This window comes from Stenella coeruleoalba (genome assembly GCF_951394435.1).
Source record: "Stenella coeruleoalba genome assembly, chromosome: 7".
Classification (NCBI taxonomy): Eukaryota; Metazoa; Chordata; class Mammalia; order Artiodactyla; family Delphinidae; genus Stenella; species Stenella coeruleoalba.
Genome location: NC_137153.1, coordinates 77,016,621 through 77,030,528, shown reverse-complemented (window position 1 = coordinate 77,030,528; position 13,908 = coordinate 77,016,621). Strand labels below are relative to the sequence as shown.

The 13,908-nt window shown below is 34.9% G+C and overlaps 1 protein-coding gene across 2 annotated transcripts in view; it reads left to right on the top strand.

Annotated features, from left to right (window-relative positions):
• LOC307189672 (uncharacterized protein) overlaps nt 1-13,908 on the top strand; it is a 568,050-nt gene that overhangs the window by 349,209 nt on the left and 204,933 nt on the right. The window lies entirely within an intron of this gene.

Below are 13,908 nucleotides of genomic sequence, written 5' to 3'. Positions count from 1 at the left end.
ATAAATCGTAAATAACTTGACCTAAGGGCTAAGCATTGGTTGATTTGAAATTTCATGTTAAGAATAACTTCTCGTTGAGAATCAATCAAAAGTGAACTCACACAGTTCTGAGATTCTGATGCATTCCAAAAGAGAGACATTATTCAAGTTATAAAAATAAGCTATCAATATTTTAAGTAGTTTTAATTATGAAAGCAACATAACCACATTGTAGAGGAAACAGTTACCCATAATTTCATTCTCCTAAGAAAACTATTATTGTTTTCTAGCCTTCTTAATATTAATGTAACTTTTACAGAGTAGTTGCTCTTAGAAAACAGGACATGCCTGAATTTCAAAAGGTGTGGTTGGCAAACTATGACCAAAGTTACAGATTTGGTCAGTCAGCTGCCTGTTTTTGTACACGCAAGTTAAGGATGGTTTTTATGATTTTAAATGGTTGAAAATCAAAAGAAGAAGTAATATTTCATGGTTTGAAAATAACATGAAATTCAAGTTTCAGTGTCAACAGATAGAAATTTGTTGGAATACAGCCATGCTGATTTATTTATGTATTGTCTAGGGCTGCTTTCGAGCTACACAGGGCCAGAACAAGGTTAAGGCAAGTAGGCGCTCACTTTGGGCACAGAATTTAAAGAGGTACTCAGAAACGCAATGAGAAAGATAAATGCCAAAACCTGCTCGATATCATTTAGGCCCTAGTGTTGCATTTATATTTCTACCAAGAATTGCTTCTTTAGTATAAAACACAGATCAATAAAATTTTGTGAGAAAGATGTTCTGTGCCACCTCTCTTTGTCAATCAGAAGAGAGGAAATAAACCAAATGAAATATATTTGATTAATAATATGGTAGGCATGAACTCTTCTCATCCTTACTATGGTTTTTTTTAAAAAAAAAAAAACAGGAGGAGGAGGTAATGGAGGAGGATGAAGAGGGGGAAGGCAAGGAGGAAAAGAGTGGGAGGGAAAGGAGGGAGAGGAAAAGGACCAATTGTGACCTGAGACCTAGATGAAATTCCGTGTACAAGACTGACTCTGTCTAATATGATGCCAAAGAAGATGCAAGGATGGGGGGAACATAGATTTAAAAAGACAACCATTCATCCAGATGTTATCAAACCTTGTTTAAAAAAAAAATTACTTGTCATTTCATGTTTGGTACTGGGTTATCCTGCACCATAATTTCATTGTGAGGAAGTTTAAGATGTCAGGCACCAAGCCTTAGATATTATCTAAATTCTTAACAGGAGAAAAATAGACTCTCCCAAGGGTCAGTCTACATTTTCCAATCATTTTCAAGAGCCATTTGCCTAATAATGGTTGCTAAGACATTAAACCAAATTCTAAGTATTGGAGATGAAATGCCAATACACTGAATATCAGAGGGAATTTTTAAAACGTGATTTGTACAGATTATTTTTGAAATTCTTACTTGTTTTTCTGAACTCTGATTTTTTCACACGTCAGTTTTTATAAGCAATTTGCTTCTAAACACTCTTAAGAAGTGATGAACAGATAGTTTTTTATACTTATTCAAAAAATCTTTGATGCTAATTTGTCAGAAGTGATTTATTACTGTTGAGAATCTTGGGGAAAATGCTTTAAGGGGACACACTCAGGATTTCCTGCACCTGAGGAGTCACTCTGCTTTTCAAAGGTTGTGTCCTGTATCAAGGATACAGGTGTTTATTACCTGTGCAAAGTTGCATTTTACCTCCTTTTCTAAATATTGTGATAAGAACATCTGAAGTTTTAATTTTGTTATAATTGATACATGAAGTTTAAAAATTAAACTCCCAAATATTTAGAGAGACATCACAAAGATATTTGATTAGACAGGTTTGCAACAATTAAGGAAGGGAGATTTTTGAAGACTGTTGTATGGTCATTAAAACATTAGATGATAACGATACTTTTTTCCTGCCCTTATGGTTAAGACTGGTGATTTGAAATTTATTTGTGCTTTTTTTTAAATATATAAATTTATTTTATTTATTTGTTTTTGGCTGCATTGGGTCTTCGTTGCTGTGTGCGGGCTTTCCCTAGTTGTGGCGAGCGGGGACTGCTCTTCACTGTGGTTCTCGGGCTTCTCATTGCAGTGCCTTCTCTTGTTGCGGAGCATGAGCTCTAGGCATGTGGGCTTCAGTGGTTGTGGCTTGTGGGCTCTAGAGTACAGGCTCAGTAGTTGTGGCGCATGGGCTTAGTTGCTCCAAGTCATGTGGGATCTTCCTGGACCAGGGCTCGAACCCGTGTCCCCTGAATTGGCACGTGGATTCTTAACCACTGCACTACCAGGGAAGCCCTATTTGTGCTTTTTTAATTTGTTTTTTTTTAAACCATCAGTTGTTCAGCATAGCGAGATTTATAAACACTGTCAATTACATTTTGATTAATCAACTCAACTGTTAGTATGGCATCTTATAGAACTTCTACCTTTAAAGTCTATCACTAGCAGGTCAGCCTTTATGAAAACAAAATACTTAAATTCCAGGATTGTGAAATTACAGTAATTTGAATAATGTGTCAAGTTTAACATTGTAAAATTACTTGAGTATATAATATGTATATATCATAAGAAAAATACAGCATCTTTGTTGGGTAAAGTGATTACCAAGTACTCAGCGGCTGATTCACCCTTTTTGCTGTGTGTATGCAGTGAATTGCATATAGTACTTATTTAATGAATATTTGTTAAATAAATGAACTCAGTAAATTGAACAAACACTGATAAAATTATGTTAACACATGCTATCATTGTGGACCTTGTCAAAGTCTCATTAAGCATTTTAAAACTTAAGACTAGAGTCTTCAAATCTTAGTTTTAATAAAGACTAGAGTCTATGTTAAAAATGTGTCTATATTGATAGAAAGATAAATAGATATGGATATAGAAAGTTTATAATATCTCTGTAAGTAAACTTAGGTCCATGACTAAAGGATCAGAAGGGTTTTCTTTTTTTTTTAAAGCTTTCTGTCTAAGGGGGAATATAACAATCTGTCTTTTCTATTTCAATGATAATTTGAATTCAGAGTAAAATTTAAAAGGAAATATCTTAAGGACTAAATGACTGTCTATTGTATTGAGGGTCATCACTCTGCTTGGTTGTGGATGAAATGTAGTCTCTGTTCTGTGGTTATATTAAAGACGTGAATAGCTTTCACGAGTAATGTCTGCTCCACGTAAATCATAGTCTAAAAATGGTCCCATTGGTAATTCTGGAAAAACAAATGTTTGACCAATGAGTAACATTTATTGAGTACTAAAAGAAGAAATCTATATGAGGCGCTTGAAAATCTTAAATAGATTTAATTCTACCTATTCCATTAGGGATATTTTCTCTTAGGTCAGAGGCATGACAAAAACCTGGAAATACAAAGAGTTTACTTTAAAGAATCCAAAAGATCCATTTTAATGAAGTACTCAAAGTGCCGAAAACAAAAACAAAAACATTCATCTGGGAGTCAGTTGATGTAGCTTTTGTCTCAGCTGTGCTAACAACTGGCTGTGTGACCCTGAACAAGTCACTTAATCTTGTTGGCCCTTAATTTTTCATCTTTTAAATGAAAGAAGTTACAGAGGGATTTGATAATCCTAAACCCTGAGTCTAAATCCCAGTGAATTCTACAGAAAGAAATCAAGTCAGGGGAGTACGCAGGAGGCATCTGAGTTGTTTGTAATGAAAGAAGTCGGCCATCAAAAGTTGGAATGCAAGAAAGGCAGAGGGTCCACACGCCACACACTGTTTTCTACCCCAAGGAAATCTACCTTCTATCACACGATTTGTCAGCTCAATTCTTCTGGTTTTCCTGATTCTTATCCACAGGACACTGCAATCACTTGCTAGTTTGTGTGTATTTGCTCAGAGTAATCATTTTACATCCAGGACTTATAGTGTGGTCCTAGGAAGTAACAGCCTTTCAGCTGCAGGAAGGAAGAGGATCAGTCTGAGCATTCTTGAGGAAGATTGCAAAACTGCTTTTAGTTCACATAGTGTATTTCTAGTCTGGGATTTCTTTTAATGGGGAAAAAGCAATTTTTAAAAGGAGAAAGTTGGATGGTTCCTAAAGCAACATTCAAAGCAATTAAATGGAGCTTTTTAAGCAACATGATCTTTTTCACTCTATCTCCTCTTTAGCCTTAAGTAAAAACCAAAAGAGACCTTTGAAAACTGATGATTTCTTTTACATTTAATATGTGATCTTTTCATGTTTCTGCTGTTGTGTGCTTTTGAGCTGTCTAACAACTAGAGCTATGTAGCCAGAAGAAGGGCAGACTTGTCTTATATCCTGTGAAGAGGTGACTACCTGAAGTGTGAGAATGAAAGAAAACATAAGAATTCTATGAAAGGTTTTACTACAGAGAATATGGGGCCAAGACCTTCATCTAACCCTGGATACACATTATTCTTAATAATGCATACCGGTATCTTTTTTTTTTTTTTTTTTTGGTCGACTTTAAGTAGTGAGCTTATGAAAACTGACAATATTTTACAGAAACAGATTTTTTTAAAAAAGCATAGTTCTGTTTCCTGTATCTTTCACAGTTCTTTAATTTGAGACATATCACTTTTATCTCGTCTTGCTCTAACACCAGATTTGGTTTAATTAAATTTATGTCAAATGAACACATGAAACGAGAGGAAAATCAGAAAGCCTGCAGTTGCCCATTAGTGAGTCAGTGACTGCAGTGAACGGCTTTTGAAGCCTGGCTTACTGCCAGGACAAGCTTGCAATGATGCTCGGAGACACCCATGATGCTTTGAAGGGAAGGACTTAGCTGACCTGAGCCTGCTCAATGGAATCAGTCAAAATCCTCATGGGCTAGATATAAAATCTATAAGTCTTCTGTCTTCAACCATTTACCTGTCAAAGGAAAAGAGTAGAGGGTATAAAACCACAATCCATATAGAAAATTAATTGTACTAGACCCATGTATTATTATTATTAATTATTAATTAAGGGGGATGATTTTGTTTGCCTGTTTTGAAAGCAACATGCCAAGCCTGTTGAAAGGTAGTGCCAAACTGTCAATCTCTGAAGCTACTCTATCGAAACAATCTTCAACTTAAGGCTCTCCTAATTGAAATATCTGTCAGCTAGTCAAATAATATATGCTGTTAGAGAATATAAAAAGCATAACCTCTGGGAGCTAATATTTAGAGCTTTACAAATGTATCACTGCTAAAGCACCTAAGTTTAAAAATAAATGAAGCCCCAAATGTTTTGACACTCCTGCTAAAATGCAAGGTAAAATACCACATCTCGTATTGTTTCTGATACCACATGATCTTTGTGCTTTTATACTTAAATACATTTAATACATCCAGCTTTGGCACCTCCATGTGAAAATGTATTGAATGACTCTACCAATCAGAAGTAGTGTTTTTATTCTTCTTTTGTATTCAGACTTTTTCTCGAGGGATATATATTACTACGTTTATTCTTATTGCTTATTGGAAACTGATCCAGAGGATCGTTTGCATTTTATATTTTGATATTTTAGACATTAAACTCTTTACACAAGCTTTCAACAATAAAATAAATGAATCATTACATATCAGCAGGGTGCACTGAATGTTAGTAAAACAGGATATATAACAGCAAGCCTGGTAAACACCTAGAAATGCAAAGGGACCAAGGAAGGCAAGAGAGGGCTTTTAGTGTCTTAAAAAGAATTCAAAGAAAGAAAGGACTAAATGGTCCCAAAGTCAAATCAATATTATCTGAGGTGCTTCAACAATCTAGCAATACCAAGAACCATCAATGTACTTGTTCAATTTCTTATTTACTCAGTTTTCCTGATTTCCCACAGTTGCACTATTTTCTACTTACATATGACTTGCTTTTTTTTTTCTATTTCATTTATAACTGAAAATAAAAGTACATATACATATATCCCCATATCTCCTCCCTCTTGCATCTCCTCCCACCCTCCCTATCCCACCCCTCTAGGTGGTCACAAAGCACCGAACTGATCTCCCTGTGCTATGTGGCTGCTTCCCACTAGCTACCTATGTTACATTTGGTAGTGTGTGTATGTCCATGTCACTCTCTCACTTCCTCCCAGCTTACCCTTCCCCCTCCCCATGTCCTCAAGTCCATTCTCTACATCTGTGTCTTTATTGCTGTCCTGCCCCTAGGTTCATCAGAACCCTTTTTTTTTTTTTTTTTAGATTCCATACATATGTGTTAGCATACGGTATTTGTTTTTCTCCTTCTGACTTACTTCACTCTGTATGACAGACTCTAGGTCCATCCACCTCACTACAAATAAATCAATTTTGTTGATTTTTATGGCTTAGGACACTTAGGTTGGACACTTAGGTTGCTTCCATGTCCTGGACACTTAGGTTGCTTCCATGTCCTGGCTATTGTAAATGGACACTTAGGTTGCTTCCATGTCCTGGCTATTGTAAATAGTGCTGCAATGAACATTGGGGTGCATGTGTCTTTTTGAATTATGGTTTTCTCAGGCTATATGCCCAGTAGTGGGATTGCTGGGTCGTATGGTAGTTCTATTTTTAGTTTTTACGGAACCTCCATACTGTTCTCCATAGTGGCTGTATCACTTTACATTCCCACCAACAGTACAAGAGGGTTCCAAGGGTTGCATTGGAACAAGGTTCCTTTCACAGATCTGCTGTGTCTAGGTATTTTCTAAAGTGTGTGTCTGCGTTGAAACACCACACTAACAACTGCCTTTGGTAGAATATCGTTTTGAGAAGAGAAATTGTTTCTGCCTAGAGCTGAATAAGAGACATCACTTCTTGGCCAATAACAAAGTCCTTAATTTTGTGGAATTTGTGAAATATGTTCAGCTGGATTCTTCCACTTGCCTCTACTCGGGTATTAGTGGTCTTTTCATTTTCACGAGATCAAATAAGATATGAAAATACTCAGTGTTTTCAAATTCCATAAGATATAGTACAATCCTAGTAATATAAGAAAAAAGATGGGTTTAATTTGCATTCACACCACCTCTGATGAGGTTAAAAATATAAGTTTATATTCAAATATTTCACTTCTTAAAAATCATGCCTTTGTTCTCAACATACATTTAACATTTAAAATATTTTATAACACCAACACATGTTTCTCTGAATAACTTCAATTATAATTTAAAAGGAAGAATTTCATGTTTATAAAACAATCTTCAACTATTCAATATGAATTCAGAATTCTTGATGCCATACAGATTTTTTCTTTATGAGATATTTGTCAATTTCTTCAATTATGTGTTAAGCAAAGAATAAATTAAATTATCTGTTACCAATTGCACATGATCATAGTAAATGAGAATAATCTAAATGCTTTATCCAAGAGCTATTTAATAATAAAAGTTTTAGGAAATTGAATATATTTGTGAACACGGTAAGCAATGGTCCTGTTTGCTTGTGTTTGATTGTGTTAAGATATTATTAGATGTCTACCTTGTTTTATTCCTGGAAACTTTTTGAAGGGTACAGGAGAAAAATTAGCAAGCATTCAAAACTATCCTAGAGAACTGCTCACAAATGTTTATTCCCTCTTGCAAAATATTTGCCCAATAAGCTCTTTTAAACCTACATAATGACCACAGTATTCAGGCAAACTTCTATTTTGAATTATTCTAGTAATTGTGTAGTGCAGCTGTTCCCCTGGCACTACCGACCTATTCTCTTTACTCCACATTTTAAAACCAAATCGCCAGAAGTGTCTGAAAGACTGTACTTCAAGGAAAAAAAAAAAAGCACTTCAGGGCCAAGCTTTGCTAACACATTGAGCACTAGGAGATGAATCAGGGGCGTAACAGGATGCTGAAGACACCTTCGCACTGAAATCAAAGGCATGCCATGAGGAGTCAACATTTTGCCTGAAGTTGCTCTCTCTGGCTCTCCCCTTGCCTGTAATGAAATAGCTAAAAGGACATTTGGGACAATCCTGCGCCAAACAGAGCTGTCTTAGATCCACCTAAAGAATCATTGCCAAAAGAAAGAATGATTCTGAAAAGTATCTTAATCCAATTCTCGATATTTATCCACAGAGAAGAAAATGTATGGTAAGGCATGGTTCACCTTACTGGGAGTAGAATTCGAGGTTCAATCAGTTGGTCTTGAATAGTCTGCAATAAATTACCACCTATTTGAACTCTGCCTTCATTTTGATCCAGTCAGTGCTAGTGTAAGAGTGAGTTTCAGAAAGATGCATATTCCCAAGTTGTGTCTTTTCTGATTTCCTCATTTACTCAAAGTGGAAGTTTTAGGATGAAATGCTGAGAGAGAAAAAGAGGAACAAACCTTTTAAAAGTGATCCAAGAAGACATCCACATGTTACTACCAACAGTAGGACTCTCTGACAGGAAGGTGTTTTGTCAGATGCTTGTCTAGCTCAAAGTAAAGATTAATACAGGCCTGATATTCTGATTATGTCAATGCCTGGCAAAGTGTCTTCATATCACTTCCAAAGGAAAGAAAATTGCTCACAAGTACCATTTACACATTTACATTCCTACAGTGAAACAAATGGATCAATAAATGGATATAAAGCATTTGGAGTATTGGGGAAACCAAACTTTATACACAGATTTTTTGTCACATAACCAATTGCATCCCTTTTAAGTTTTTAGTTTTAGACAGACGCTAAATCGCAGATTCCAGGCACCTTTTCAATAAAGGATTCTTTTTAAGAATTAAAAGCATATAGCCTGTTTTAATGTTATCCTCAAAATAAATAAATCAATAAATAAATGTGTATTTTCTTTCTTAGGTGCCATTGAGAACAGATGGTTAAGGGTTAAGAAAATGAATTTTAAATATAATGTTAGAAATGTGATCATCCTTCATGTAAAATACAAAATATTTAAATGGAGCAAGATGTATTATTTATGGAATTCAAACTTAAAGCATTTTTACTCAGGTTGAAGGTAGTATATTTTTTCATAACTGCAACGGTCTACAGGAGAGCACATTATCACTTCTGGTTTTTTAGAACAATAGCTCGTTTTATCTGTTGTCAGCACTGGTACATAAAATGCTTGTAGTCATATTTTAGAAATCACACAGAGTTCTGTCTTTGAGTTCTGTCCTTACAAATCCCCCAGTTCTGACAATATCATCATAGAATATGAAAATGTTCACAGTAAAGGGACACACAAGTTTCAAGGTTCCAGTCAAACTGATTATACAAAGTGATAACACTAGTGTTGTCCCAACATAAAAACTGACAAGTCAAAAGGGGAAATAATGTGCGTTTTCCCTGGCAAATGATAAACATTCAGTGCAGCAGGGCAGCTGCAGTCCCGAGATCAGAGCCATTATGGGAAGAAAGGATTTTGATGAAGACCGTTAACTTTGCACAGAAGCAAATCTGAAAGAAACAATACGGGAGGATGTGCCCAATGCACATCTAAAATATTAATTAATACACCTCCGAAAAGATGAGTGCTTACGTTTCAGTTACGAAGACAGGGTGAATTCAGGGACTGAGTTCAACATTCACCCATGGATGGTGATGGGTGCAAAAAGGAAGGCAGCGCTGAAGTAACTTACAGCTTGCAATTCAGCTGTCACGTGGAAGTCTGCAATAGGTATAAGCAAAATACACTGTGAAGAATATGTGGCTCAGTATTATACAGCAAATTCAAACTTTACAACTGCTTATGCATAATTAACTATCTGGGACTAGCCTGCTCTGGTGCACCACTTTACAGAGTAGTAAAATATTAAACTAAAAATACAGACTCCTAGGTAACTGTGATCACAGAAAACTCTATCTTCCTTTGCAGGCTTATTATTTCCTGAAGCTGTGCCTGACAGCTTCTATGAACACACATTTTTGCATATATTTTGTTTATGTGCAAGCCTTGGCATTTCAGCCATCTCCTGCTGAGGCCCCTTCCTACCATATGCTTCTGTTTTTCTTCATTAGGTGATGTGATCCCTTTTGACTGTTGCATGCACGTGAAAGGACAGTGGGCTTGGTGGGGAGAAGAAACCCTGCTTTAAGAGAGTACACGTCAGTTGGCCTTCAGCTGTTTGGAGCTGATTGCATCTGACAAGTGTTGTAGCCTCTCGTCGTAATGGATGTCTCTGCTTTAGCAGAGAAGAGGTGAAAAGGATGTAATTCCCAGTGAAAGAAAGCAACATGAACTATTATTTAATTACTGCCTAATATAAAACTCCCTAGGAGTCCCTGTTGATTTATAGTTCTAGCTTCTTCCTTTTTTTATTAATGAACAATCTAGTCTTTTAATGCAGTGCATTTAAGTCTCACCTGTTATTGATAGGGACTTTCCCAAACCAACAAGGCAAATAATCCACTTTAATACTCTAAGCATGGATGCTTCTAAGTGGTTTATTTTCTTACATATAGAAACTGCTCTTTCACCCTGTTTAAAACAAAAACAGAAACAGAAACAGAAAACTGCCCTAGTGTTATCCAGGTTTATTTCTTTCACTGGTTTAGGATTTGGTTGCACATTTTGATTACTCTGCATGCTGACCTTTTCAACTCTCTGGATTCTAAGAATCAATTAAAATCCTCTTCTCTCCCTCCCCCCTTCAGTTCTCACACCAATAGGATGCTGAGTTAAGGAGACATGGTTTTTATTTTGTTTTTTAACCACATACAATTTCTGGATATGCTGAAGCTGGTGTTTGTCAGCAATCCACCTTCTACACAGAATTTGTTGTCTTCCCAGGGAACTTCAACTTCAAAATCTGAGAGAAAGTAGTAATGCAAATCTGTTGTTCATTGTCAAATTACAGGAAACTTTTGTAATCAAGTCCTTTCTCTTCATTTATTTTATTGGGAAAGAAGTACAAGCAAAGCGACAGTCATACAATGTTTTGGATTAAATTCTATTTACATAGTAAATAAACTTTAATAAAGTTGCATGGTTGTTGAAAAAATATTGAGCCGATTTAAGTAGTAGAAGGCTTCTGTTCACATATTAAATACATAATAATATTGTATAGTTTTTCCCTTTAATATATAGTTTGTAAGAATTTTATTGGTGAAGTTTCTTATGTTTTCTGTTTTTTTGCTACTGCTTATACTTGCTTTATCCAATTTTGGCAAAGTACCATTCTTGTCCTACCTATGACATAGTAGCTTATATCATTCATGCAAATTCTTTAACCAATATTTCACAAAAGACCACATATTAACTTTGAGGAAACACTTTGTGTTTGTGCCAAAACCACACAAACACTGAAGAAAACACTTTATATTATATAGTCCATGTTTGTAGTCAATGACTTTTAGCTTATATTAATTTTAAGCATCCTTTTTTCATTCTACTGTATTTATATGTAGCCTGGTAAAACTCTGGAAATTGTGATTTCCTTTTAAAGGTAGCCAGTTTGCTGATTTGGATATTGTCAGAAGAAAGTTCGTATAATGATGCTAGATTCTGATACTTTTTTACTTTACAGTTTTGTTTTCCTGAGAAATAATCACATCAAATAATTTAGCTAAGTATATATAAAAGAGAAACGGATACTCTACAAATGACAACGATACAATTTTATGTTAAAAGTTTGCATTCAGGGTTTTTCCAGAGCTAAATCCCTAGTCTTTTACACAGATTCTAATGTTGATCTTTACAGTCATGTAAAATATATTTTTATCCAATGACTGTCATTAACATAGACAGTATAGAGAGGGTTAAGTTTTCAATCATGGGTGTGGGTGCTATTGCTTGTTTGCTTTGGAATATTTTATTACATTAGAACAAAGTGTGAGTGTATAATTTTATAAATGACCTATTTCTTTTCAGTTTATGTGTGTTGATATAAATCATATATTGATAATTTTGGAGAAGGAAAGGCTATTTATGTGGTATTTTTCAAAATGAAATAGTAGCTATGTCAAATTGAACATTTCGACTCCTGATATAAAACTTAATAGTTTAAAACCACATGCTAAAAATTGTGAGTAGAATTCACCACATATTGTGAAAGTAAAATTTTATTTTTAACTCTGCAGTAAAGAATACTTTCTCTCTTTATCATTAATATTGCTGTGTGTAAATTTACTCAAGAAGCCACACACAAATATCTTTTCTTGTGTTTTTTCTCAAGAGAAGATAAAAAAACTAAAAATTAATTCCAATGTTTTGAATATAAAATCAATTAAGTTTCATATAGTTCCCAATCATAATACATTAACGGTTCTTCCTCTTTTCTTTACAAGTGTTTGTGGGAGGGAAAGCAAAAACATGATTACGTGAAAAGTAACTGTCTTCAAGTCTCACTGGACAAAAAAATTGTCATTCACAATGAGGAACTGGGAGACTTTATGCTGTAGTGCAGCAGAGAGCAAAAACTGCTGATTAAGTTCAATATGTAAACTCCATCAATAATTGAGCTATAACAAAACATTTTTCCAAGATAAGTTTCTTAATGTTAATTAATCTGGTTGGTGAACATGAGATAGAATATTTAATGATACTGATAGAATATTTAATGATACTGCATTTGCTATACAACTGATCATCTTCCACTCTGAGGATTTTTTTTTTTGCATGATTTATGGGATCTTATATGTTTAAAAGAGAAGTAAATAATGAAAATTTTCTGTGAGAATGAATATATAAATACTTAAATCTTGTACCTTTGCTAATGCAGAAGCAAGTTTAGTGCTGAGTCTGAAGTAAGAAGTTTCCCTTAGATGACTGGAAATGTTAATATCCTTTTTGGCTTTTTTACTGAAAGAAAAAAACACAACACATGCATTCCAAAATAGGGTTAATGCAACTGCATTTTAATAGGCTGCCTTTGGCCCTGACGGTAAAACCCTCACTTTTAACAAGACAATTCTAAGAAGGAAATTATTACAGAAGAAAATCAAAACCTCTTATAAGGTAAAATATTTTTAAATGGTTTCTTCTCTCATCCTCATAAACAACAAGATAACCGACACATAAAATTTTAGGAAAGTAGATCAATTAAACTAGATTTTGAGTCTAGGGAGAAGATTTCATCCACAGGGTTCAGGACGAATTTTGTAGTCATATTTACTCAACTTGGTAAAACACTTGACATTATTTTAATTTCTTCAAGGCAAGTTCAGACTTCTCTGTGACCATTGTATAAATGATGCAAAGACTCATCTGAGTTCAAACATATAGCACTTGTCTAATTATTAAAGCGTCTTCATGAAACTCACAAAAATATCTATCATCTCTGCAAAGAGATTTGTAGATAAAAAGAATTTTGTACCCCACGGAATTAAAAGAACATTTAACAAAGTAAAAATATATTTTCTACAGATGTGTCAAATGGGTTTTGAGTAGCAGCTAAAATAAAATCTGAGGTCTTCAAATTTCTGTTTCAATTTGATCTAATAAACCAGAAGGAGTACTGCTGCCCACAAATTGTTCTGGCATCAGTTTTCTCCAGTTATGCAACATGCATTGAATGTCCATGGGTGGAGGGGTAGTGGTCATTTTGAGAGGGAGTCCCTACCCCAACATATAGATACTTTACAAATCAACAATTGAAGTTAGGAACTGTATGCATTGAAGACTCAGTCCCAAATCCAAAGGAAAACCGTTGAGGTTTACAAACTACTTTTCTTAATCATCAAAAGTACAGGGGGTGGTATTCTTACTTCATTTGTGGGTCCACTCCAACTCCAATCAGATCTGAAACCATTACAACGCATGGCAGTTGGTCGATAGTGTGGAAAAACCTCATTTACTGACTGGCCAGACAGTTTTAAAACCTTCAGATTTTTCTGAGTCTAGGTTATTAACTGTCTGACTGTAATCACATCTTCACCATAGGGAGCTTCAAAAGCTTTTCATTTGCATTGAATCAGTTGCCTTCCTCCCCGTCTTTTTTCCCCCTGGAAATAAGCTTAAATAATTCAACAAACTACACACATGGCTAGTGATTATTGAACCATCTGAAACACTCGAGGC